We start from the raw sequence: 11,556 nt of genomic DNA on the forward strand, positions 1-11,556 counted from the left end.
GACTGTCTATAAACTCACTAGGGGGGACCAGAAGGGTTTGGGGGAGACACTGTTTCCCCTAGTTCCCCCTGGCATAACAAGGAATAATGGACACAAATTATTGGAGAGTAGGTTTAGATTAGACATCCGCAAGAACTACTTCACAGTTAGGGCGGCTAGGAGATGGAACCAACTTCCAAGGGAAGTGGTGCTGGCTTCTACCCTGGGGGTCTTTAAGAAGAGGCTTAATGCCTACCTGGCTGGACTTATTTGAGTCCAGTTTTTCTCCCGCCCAGGCAGGGGGTCGGACTTGAAGATCTACAGGGTCCCTTCCGACCCTACTTCTATGATTCTATGAAATCTGGCATAACTATGTATCATATAGAGCAATGATTCTCAACCTTTTTATACTCAAGGCACCCCTTGAAAAGTGCCAGCTCTTAGCTTTCTCTCACTCTATTATTTTTCTGTAGTCAAGAAACAATTCTTCTGTTACAAAGAACTCAGAGAGACCACAACAGGACAGAATATTTTGATACTATTGATTCCTATTTGAAAAAATCTGTTTTTATCTTATTAAACTTGTGTTAGTATTTGCATGCCTAACAATGTTTATATTGCCATGGCACCTGGTTGCAAATCACTAGTGTAGAAAACTTTCTAATGTTAAAGCCCATTTGAAAAAGTGAAGCAGGTTGTATCATATCAATGTGAGTTTCCAAGGGAATACAGATTTGTCAAGGTTTATCTTTGAATTTCTTGCTTTTGCCAGTTTGTCCTCATGACTATTCATATTTTTAATTTAAAAAAGAATGAAAGGAAATTATATCAATTATGCAACTCAGAAGAGGTCTAAAAATGGGGACAACTGTTGTTCACCTGTGCCTGACATTCTTCAGTTACAATAAACTGCATTCTGATAATTTCATCACTTAGTTCTAAATCTCTACTAAATTCTCCACAAGCAGAAATACTTGATTTCCTTACAAGTTTATAAACTACACCATTTTGTATGAAATCCATTGTGACAGAACCATGGGCAGAAAGGCATGTTTCAAATGACTGAGTAACAATTAATTTTACCTCAAATATACTAAAAAGGCTGTGCTTCCTGAACTGTGGTCCATTAAGCATTAGCAACTGGTCCTCAGCTGGTCCATGGAATAAACTAGGCCCCATGTAGCTTCTTTATTTTTCAATTTAGATGTTTAATTATAAGGGCAGTAGTGAACCACATGGGATCCAGATGATTGACCATGGTCAATTGAACCAAAGAGTGTGGGAACCTTTAGTCCTGGGACTAGAAACAATAGGTCAAATCTTAATTATGTCTTGAAACTAATTCTGGGACAGTCCTCCTATTGTTTTAGTCATGTGGATTCTTTGCAGCACTTTTAGCAACACCAGAACTAGTCACAAGCAAATCACAGTTATTAAGTACAACTATTTTATGAGCAAAGAAAGGAAAACAAATGTTAAGAAGCAATGAGTAAAGATTATTTAAGTTACCATTCCCATATGATATTACATCCATCTTTAGAATGCAGGCTCCTAGGGTAGTAATTATAGACCAATTTCTCATCAGACTCTAGTGGAATTATGCTACCAGAAAATTTTGTCTTATTTCATGCTATTTTTCTTCAAGGTATCTGCTATATTATAGAGCACTAGAGGTTGAGTTACAGTATGGCCAAAATCACAAGAATAATGTTATTGGAAACTGTTGTGTCAATTTAATATTTGTTATTTATAAAAATGATGCAAACTTTTCTTGAAATATTGGTAATCCATGCATATAAAGGAGGGGGGGGGAAAGGAAAGAAAGATTGATTAAGCTAGTGACAGTACTAAAGAATTGATAACAAAGTCCAATCACATTAAAAATGCATTGGAAAAGATTTATGGCATTTACTTTATTAGTTTGGAATATTAATAGCTGCAAAAGTTAAGGGAAGGTTATCACTGATGGACCTTTTATTGTGTTTGAAAATTGCTTTTTTTTTGAAGAAATCCATTTTGCTATATGAAAGAAAGAGGTACGTGAAGTACAACAGTGAATAACCAGGACTATTGCTTTCCTCCCAGAGAGATGATCCTTTGTATCTGCCATGATTCTTCTACCTTTTGTTTTGTACTTTTAATACAGGCCAGTCCAATTTCTCAGTAGCAGGGGACCACTAGTGGGGGCTGGAGTCCCGAACTCACATGCCGCATGGCCCCCCTACTGCATGGCCCCCTGCATGCTCCCCACCCTACCCCAAGGTACCATACATCCCTCCTGATACACCATGCTTCTTGGTGCCCCCTACCAATGCACTGTGTACCTGAGTGCCACTCCCTATCCACGTCTGTGGCACACCTGGGCACCTTATCTCACACTAAGTTCCCTGGAGGCCTTGGATATTTTTGTGCAGTAGTGTTCGTGCCACAGAAGCCAAGGACCTCTCGTGGACATGGCCCTTGATGGCAGGGAGGGTGAGTGGGGGATGTGTTTACAAAACTCTGCTTTCCCTGTGCCTACCTGGCCTGCTACTACCTGAATCAGTGCCATCACAGCAAATAGCCACTTGCCCCTCTTTTACTGCCACAGTTTCTACCACCACAACAGTTGCTGCTGCCGCTGCTGCTGCTAGCCCTGTGGATCTGCTACACCAAAAAGCCCCCTGGTTTGGATCCAGACTAGGGTACAGAATGAGTTTATGCAAATTTGAACTGATAAACCTCAGGAGCTGGCCCAAATGAGAAACATATAAGGGAATTAGCCTGTGTTTTTGCAGGTGGAGGATAGATGCCATAAGGAATTCCTTAATCAGGGTGACAGCAAAATCAATTAGAATCTATACTCAAAAGAACAACTGCCCATAGATAAAGATGGGAGTTCAAGTCCTGGCATGAAACCAACTGAACTGGGTAAAAGGAACTTAGTCTTTTAAGACAGGGATGTCGCCCAACCCCAAGGGCCAGATATGGATCATAGGGCTCCTTGTGGGTCCGATTTAACATACGGGGAGCCTTGCAGGCTGGATTTGGACCCACTTATGGTGGTAGATTGAGCAGTGGCAAGGGCAGTTGGTATGGGAATTAACACAGTCATCGCCTGCCTTCTGCCCTAAAATACATCCCCAATCAGGCTCTGTACCCTGGATTTTACTGGCAGGCCCCACCTTGAATTCCCCTCCAGGAGTCCCTGTGGGTCAGATGAAACAGCTCCATAGGCCCTCTATTTGACATTTGGATATTATGGACATTCTATGTAGGTATTTTACACCTAAGTTTTCAGGGGTTAAAACTGGAAACATCTAGTAGTTTCTTAGCTGCATTGGATTCAATACGTTCCCAGACTTTTTTGCATCCTTAATAATTTTCCTCCCTCCTGATCTTTCCCCAAGCCTTCAGTAAAATGGGAAGAATCTTAGCCTAAAATTATTTATTTAATGAAATGCTAAATTCCAGGAAATGGATTGTCATTGTTGAAAAGCCTTTAAAGCAAATCTGATAAGTACAAGATGGAAAAAATTGCCTTCTGTTCAGCAAAGAAATGAATGAAACAGAAAAACCAACTTACTGATAATAAATCCCTTGTTATTACTATTGATGGACTTTTCTACAGAATAGCATATGTTTTGTCTAGTGATAAAGATCATTTGGATACTGGGAAGTCATTCACCTGGATAAAATAAAGTAAGCTTCTCCCTGTTCATGTTGAGTGTTAAAAAGCTATTCTTATTTTTCCTTGTGTCTCTCTGAGTTTTTTTCCTTTCAACATGCTTCACTAAGGATCACACTAGATCTGTTCCTGCAAGTATTATTGGGTACAAAGAGGCACAGGTAAAAAGGCTTATATTAGCATTTCTGTAATATTTAACTTCAGAGTAAGGCAATCTGCACAGCAGCAGGGGAGGATTCATACTTAATAGGCACATCTACATGAGATGCTACACTGCCATAACAATGAGCTACGGCAATGAAGCATCAGCAGGCACAAACTGTGACATTGCCACTACTGCTCAGTCTGAGCAGTCAGGTGCACATGTAGATGCGCCCAATGTTCCACAAGTCATTAGAAGTGCCTGGGTTACCACACATTATGACACTTCATGGTCCTTGTGAATTATGGTATGCTAACTACTGAGTCGCCTAATACTGCACACAGCTTCTACAGCCTGACATTCATTGCCACATGGACTTTACAGTCCACTTCTTTTGGCCAAAGGGAGAAGAAGATGCAATTGCGTTTAGTCCACATGTGGAACAGAAATGATTCCTTAGAGCCAAGGGCTAGTGTTAGACATTACACATAAACCTGTTTAAGTGATCAGAAACTGGTCTAAGCATGTAACAGAACAGATGTTCAGTGCACAGAAACCAGTTTGAAAATGGCTGAAACCAGTTTGAGATAAACCTGATTGAATGTTGTATCAGACTTAACTGATTATGCTCAAAGCGGTTTATGCAACACCTGTCCCAGGCCCCTTGTTGGTTTAAGTTAAACCAGACACTACCAGCATCCTGGCATGATATTTGGGCTGGGTGAGTCTCTCTGCTCCACAGCAGGGCTGGCCTTACCCTCCTGCTCCCTGGCTGCAGCTCTGGCAGAGACTTGCAGGCTGCTCCCCTCCCCCCACTTTCTGCTAAGCAGGAATTCCCCCCTCACCTCTACCTTATGGAGAGGTATCTGTGTATTAGCTAGCAGAACACATATGGGCTATGGTCCATGCTGTGACAAAGGCAGAATCAACAGGTAGCTGGTAATGTCCCTCTGTTGTTTGCTTAATGGGGTGATAAAGACTGTTATCAATTCCCTGGTGGGCTAATCAGAGCATCCTACTGGGGTCTGGCCATGCCCCCCCCCCCAGCTCAGTACTGTAGAAGGAAAGGGAGGGCTGCTTTAGCACCCCCCCAGCTTCTAGCCTGAACTACTGCAGGCATGTGCCTGCATTTCTGGAAAGAAAATGAAATATCTATCCATCTCCAAACCAGTTCAAGCTTTGCAGGTTAGAGTAACCTGTAAAAATTGAATCAATTCAGTCTCAGGCTTTTAAATGTCTGTCCTTAGCCAAGGTGTTTATTCAACGCTTCTTGAATTCCAAACACTAACAGCAAGCAATTTGCCCTACAGATCCAGGATTATTTTTGGAAAGTGTTCAGCAAATAGTTTCTGAGAGCAAATATTTAAAAACTCAAACTGTTCACAGACAATTTGTGAACGCTAACATAGGCTTGAATTCAATAAATGAGTCATTATGAATTATTTTTCTCAACTCTGTGTGCTAGTAATTATCATTTGTTGACAATATTGCCTGAGCAGATGTATACTCATGGGATGAAGCCATCACTCAAAGGAACGCATGCACAGAAATTTGGTTACACTCATATCAGCCACAGCTGAGCCTCATGTACCCAAGGCCTCCTGTGACACCTTGGTCTAAATGAATCAATCAGTCTATTTTAAATGAATCCTAATTAAGCCATGAAATATGCAGGATAACCCCAACCCCCACCTAACAATGAATAACAAAGGTCAAAGCAAACTGTAAAATAACAGTTGTAAAAACTGATTTTTCCAATGCCTGTTATGTAATTAATACTTTAATTATGTACAGGCTCAGGAATCTAGTTATTACTTTGAAGAAAATCTCATCATCCCATAATGAGTTGTCTGTAGCTGTAGCCGCATACATTTTGGTTTTCATTTACTTCGGAAAGGAAAATAGTTTCCTTGGATTTGTGTAGAAATTCTTTCAGAAACTGAGTGTAGAAACTGCTCTTGCTGATCTAAGTTACTGCATACAAGACAGCAAGAGATGCTACCTGCATTAAAATACTGTTTTCCTTTTACCTTTCTGCTCCAAAATATTGCTATTTTCTCCTAAATCCCATTAGATGATTAGCACTTTCTTTCAATACAGGCCTTCTGTGTCTGTTCACATCTGTTCTCCCACCTACCCTCAAACCTCCCAGTCTTTGTCTAAGCAGAAACATGCATGAGATTCTGTAAATCACTTTAAAATACTTTTAATTAAATATGCTCAAGCTTCTGTATACCCACTCCTGTAAAAGTGGCCTATTTCAGTTTAGCTTACTTAAATTATTTTTATAGGATTAAGTTAAATCAATTAACATGTTCTTGAAACAAAGTGCAGTCTACACACAAACTTGAACCAAAGTACAGTCTTTACACACACTTGAACCAGTTTAATAAAACCAGTTAAAACATGTACCTTTACTCAAACTAGCACAAATTTGTATATGGATAACTTTTGTACATTTTATAAAATTTATATATAGATAGCAAATTTGTATATAGATACTGTATTTTATAATTCTCCTTTTAAAAATGGAAATGTTCTCTCCCTTTCTCTAGAGATACTCTTCCATGACTTCATGGACTATGCAAAGCTGTTCTTTGCTTAGGCTTGGACTTCTCTGAGACTGTGTACATTATCTCTATCACATACCAACTGGCCAAGAGGATTGAGTGATCCACCTGGCCAATTTGAGTTTGGACAGATCACCATTGGGGAGGAGGCTTTTCTCAGCCAGACTGGCTGACCTGTTCCACTGGGCTTTAAACTAAGCCCGCTGAGGGATGGCGGGACTACTGCCACTACTAGCCCACTGAGTAGCCCTTGCAAAGCCAGCAGGCCAAGGCACTTAAGGGATCCCACCCCAGCCCCAGCCCTGGAACAAAATGTAGCCAGGGCAAAGGCCCCCAAGGAGACACTTGCGTGTCTATACAGAAATGCCAGGGGCCTGGGGAATAAACAGAAGGAACTTGTTCTCCTGTTAAATGCAAATAACTATGATGTCATTGGGATAATGGAGACCTGGTGGGACTCCATCCATGACTGGACCACAGGTATAGATGGCTATACCCTGTACAAGAGGAATTGAGTGGACAAAAGGGATGGGGGCATAGCCCTCTATGTCAAGGAAAGTTACACGTCCCTGCAAGCCGACATTAGCACCCATGATGGATGACTTGCGACTCTCTGGGTTAAAATCCATGGGGAACACAGTACAGGGGATACTTTGGTGGGGGCTTACTACAGACCCCTACCCAGAGTCAAGACCTTGACGAGGAGTTCACCAGAGAATTGGCTGAGGCCGCATGATCCCACCATATGGTTGTCATGGGAGACTTTAAATACCTAGACTTCTCATGGGAGGAGTGCTCAGCCAAATATGAGTGGTTGCAAAGCTTTCTCTCATGTGTGGATGACCTCTATCTGATGCAGGAAGTCTCCGGGCTGACAAGAGGTAAAGCACTGCTTGACCTTGTACTGGCAACTGGGGATGACCTAATCAGCGACCTAACAATCGAAGGGTAGCTGGGTGACAATGACCATGAGTTGATCACCTTCACCATCTGCCACAAAGCTGGCAAGTCAGTCAGTAATACAGAAGTTCTCGACTTCAGGAAAGCTGACTTTACCAAGTTAAGGAGGCTTGTCAGAGAGGCCCTAAAAGGCCACAACTGAATGGTGAGGGGAGTTCAGGATAAGTGGTTGCTCCTCAAGGGAGCAATTCTGGGTGTGCAAGCAAAGTCCATCCTGTCTCAGAGGAAAGGCAGCAAAAGGGCACAGCAGCTCCTTTGGTTCTTCAGGGAACTGGCAGACCTCCTACATCTTAAAAAGAAGACCTACAGAGGATGGAAGGCTGGAACCGCCACCAAGGAGAAATACTCTGCTCTGGTCCGGACCTGCGGAGAGCTAATCAGGAAAGCCAAGGCTGTGATGGAACTCCAGCTAGCTACAAATATCAAGGAAAATAAGAAGTCCTTTTTTAGATACGTGGGGAGCCGGAGGAAAAGCAAGGGCAACAATGGACCCCTGCTAACCCAGATGGGGCAACTGACAACTGACGACCAGGAAAAAGCGAACTTGCTAAATGGGTACGTCGCATCAGTTTTTCACCAGTCCCATGGGACAGCCCTGCCCACTATGGGGCAGGAAGGCCCGGGTGAGGGAGATTCCTTGCCCTCCATCGAAGCTGACCTCATCAAAGGAACACCTTGACAGGCTAGATACCTTCAAGTCAGCCGGCCCTGATGGGTTACACCCAAGGGTACTCAGGGAGCTGGTGAGTATCATAGCCCAGCCCCTGGCATGGAACTTCAAGAGCTCTTGGCGCTCTGGTGAAGTGCCTGCTGATTGGAAGAGGGCCAATGTCGTGCCTATCTTCAGGAAAGGGAGGAAAGTAGATCCGGCTAACTAGAGGCCCATCAGCCTGACTTCTATCCTGGGGAAGGTCCTGGAAAAGATTATCAAAGAGGCCATCCTTAATAGACTAGCTGAAGGCACTATCCTGTGGGACACCCAGCATGGGTTTGTTGTGGGTAGGTCGTGCCTGACCAATCTCATTTCCTTTTATGACCAGGTGACTTATCACCTGGACAAGGGGGAAGAGATCAACGTTGTATATCCTGACTTTAAAAAAGTCTTTGATCTGGTATCCCATGATCACCTCCTGGCTAAACTGGCTAACTGTGGCCTCGACCTCACCACAATCTGTTGGCTGGGGAATTGGCTCCGTGGTAGGACCCAGAGGGTTATGGTTGATGGGAGCCAATCGTCTTGGTGTACTGTGACCAGTGGGCTCTCTCAAGGCTCTGTCCCAGGGCCCATACTATTTAACATCTTCATCAATGATGTGGACATTGGTGTCAGAAGCAGGCTGGCCAAGTTTGCCAATGACACCAAACTCTGGGGTAAACCATCCACACCTGAGGACAGGAAGATGATCCAGGTGGATCTTGATAGGCTCAGGAAATGGGCGGACAAGAACTTAATGGTGTTCAACACTGAAAAATGCAAGGTTCTCCACCTTGGGAGGAAGAACCTGCAGCATGCTTACAGGCTCGGCAGTGCTACCCTGGTTAGCACTACAGATGAAAGGGACTTGGGGGTCATGATTGACCACAAGATAAACATGACCCTTCAGTGTGATGCTGCAGCTAGTAAAGCAAGCAAAGTGCCAGCTTACATCCATAGATGCTTTTCAAGTAAATCCCTGGATGTTATTCTCCCATTGTACTTGGCCTTGGTGAGGCCACAGCTAGAGTACTGCATCCAGTTTTGGGCTCTGCAATTAAAAAAGGATATGGAGAAGCTTGAGAGAGTCCAGAGGAGAGCCATTCACATGATCAGAGGTCAGGAAAACAGACCTTATGATGACAGGCTGAGAGCCATGGGGCTCTTCAGCCTGGATAAGCGCAGGCTAAGGGGTGATCTGGAGGCCACCTATAAATTTATCAGGGGTGCTCATCAGGATCTGGGGGAACATCTGTTCACCAGAGCGCCCCAAGTGATGACAAGATTAAATGGTCACAAACTCCGCCGCATCCGATTCAGGCTGGACATAAGGAAGAACTTCTTCACTGTCCAAGCCCCCATGTTTTGGAATAGACTGCCACCAGAGGTGGTTCAAGCACCCACTTTGAATGCCTTCAAGACACATTTGGATGCTTATCTTGCTTGGATCCTATGATCCCTGCTGACTTCCTGCCCCAGGGGCTGGGAGCTGGGCTCCATGATCCTCCGGGGTCCCTTCCAGCCCAAATGTCTATGAAATCTATGAACCTTACAACAAAATATGGACCTGCCTTTGTTAAGTGGGGCCACTGAGGCAGCACTCTGTAAGCTGTAAGTTATATAACTAGTCCTAGAAGTGTAACCCCATGAAGGGTGACAGGAGAGGATTTCAATCCCCATTTATTCTGGGTATTGTGGTACTGACAAGTGTGTCATGCTTGGCCCCTGGGTGGCCACACGATTTTGCATTTTCACCTTTTTTAACTTTTTAAAATAAACGTTTAAAAAATTTTAAAAATCTTTCTCTGTCTGTCCTTGGATTGCAAGGCACCCTCATTTTGGTGCTCTTTTATTTTTGTATTAAAAGACATGTTGGTACTTCCTCCACGATGACTTTCTCACAGTTTAAAAAAACAAGTGTTATAATCTCCTTATCCCTTTCCCTCTCTCTCTTTCTCTGTCTTTTTCCTTTCTCCTCTAACCATGGTAGAATTAATCCAGACATCTAATCTTGTAGAATGTGTGTAGGAAGATTCTGGCCTGAAATATTCTGCTGTAGAAAATAAAAACTTGTATTATGACTGAGTCATAATGACATTAATAGAAATCTGATGGAATTCACAAGTAATTTATTCCATTAATAAATGAAGTCATGTGCATTACTATCCAGAGATAAGACATTAACCCTGGCAGTATAATGAGAACATATTTTTATTTTCTCTCTATTTGTTGCCATGGGTCACCCTATTTAAGAGAGCAGAGAGCCTACACAAAGAATAAAAATACTACCTCATTAGCTGCATGGAAAACTTTTTAACAGCCAGCTAATATAAACAGTTAAAACTGAATAATGGCTTAATTGGTAATTATGACCCCAACCACTCTTTCTTCCACATCCATCCTGACAACTATCCTTGTAACAAATAATTAAGTTCTGCCTTTCTGTGTTGGGACAGAGACACAGTCTTTTTTGCTTTTGATGTTAGTCCTCCCCTTGCTTTGTTCCTGACCCTCAGAAGGAACAAGGGGTGAAATATCAAGATGCTAATTAACCTTTGTTCCATATCTTTCCAATCTAGTAGCTAGATGTGTAGGTTTTTAATAAGATGAAAATGCTCAATGTCATTATTACAGAGCTGCAAAAACAAAAACAAAAAACAGGAAAACAATCTTGTCATCTTACAGCTAGGAGGAATTTATCAGCTACAAAATATTTTAATGGGTAAATGAAATGATAATAAGCTACAATGAGGCTTTGACAAGGTCTCTTAAAATAGGTTAATAAATGATACAGTCATTGGAGTGTTAGGGTGAATATAATTAAGGTTCCAAAACTAGCTGGAAGAGAGAAAACACATTAAGATTAAATAGTTTTCATCACGGTTGTGTCATTGTTAATGTTCTTCTTAAATATCTGGGAAGTAGAGTGGTAGTCTAACCAGGGCAGATCAAAACCCTGGACTCAGGTGGTCTAAATCACAAGGTCAGAGCAATTCCACCCCTGAACAAGCAGGGCAGTGTCCTGGTCCCATCAAGGCTGAGCGAGACAACCAGGGTAGTCAATTCCTGAAGCCACAGGGAGCAGGCTCAAGTTTCTCCAGCCTTTCAAAGCCAGCCCCAGCCTGCAATATCCTTCTCTGGACAAAAGAGAAAGTTCTTGTTCCTGATCTTCCATGTACTTCCTTGCTAGTTCTGCTAATTCTCTGGTTTTGACTTTTCGGTTTAAATCTGGCTTCTGATTCCAGTAGGACCCCTGGCATCCCCTGAATCTGGTTTTCTGCCCTTCATTCTGGTTTCTGGTCTTCATTAATCCTTGGCTTAACAAGTCTCTCGCTCTAGCTTTTGATTCCAGTTTGTGTTGACCTTGGCTATAGCTCCTAGTTCCAGTTCTGGCACCAGAGCCCTCTGTATCCCAGTTCCTGGGAAAACAACCTGGGCTGCAGCCCTGCTTCAGGTGCCTAACCACCACCCACACCTCAGTATTTAACAGGTGGCATAATTTTCAGATGAGACAAATACAAGACCAGAAAGGAGCATGAAGAAT

At 42.7% G+C, this 11,556-nt stretch overlaps 1 long non-coding RNA gene across 1 annotated transcript in view; it reads left to right on the forward strand.

The window, feature by feature from the left end:
- Nucleotides 1–11,105, forward strand: part of LOC109312225 — a 21,571-nt gene extending 10,466 nt beyond the window's left edge. The window contains exon 3 of the long non-coding RNA XR_002101756.1: nt 11,095–11,105. This is a non-coding gene — a long non-coding RNA (uncharacterized LOC109312225). The remainder of the gene's footprint in view (nt 1–11,094) is intronic.
- Nucleotides 11,106–11,556: the final 451 nt, after the last annotated feature.

The sequence above is a fragment of the Crocodylus porosus genome, unplaced genomic scaffold (genome assembly GCF_001723895.1).
Source record: "Crocodylus porosus isolate Cpor-Errol unplaced genomic scaffold, CroPor_comp1, whole genome shotgun sequence".
NCBI lineage: Eukaryota > Metazoa > Chordata > Crocodylia > Crocodylidae > Crocodylus > Crocodylus porosus.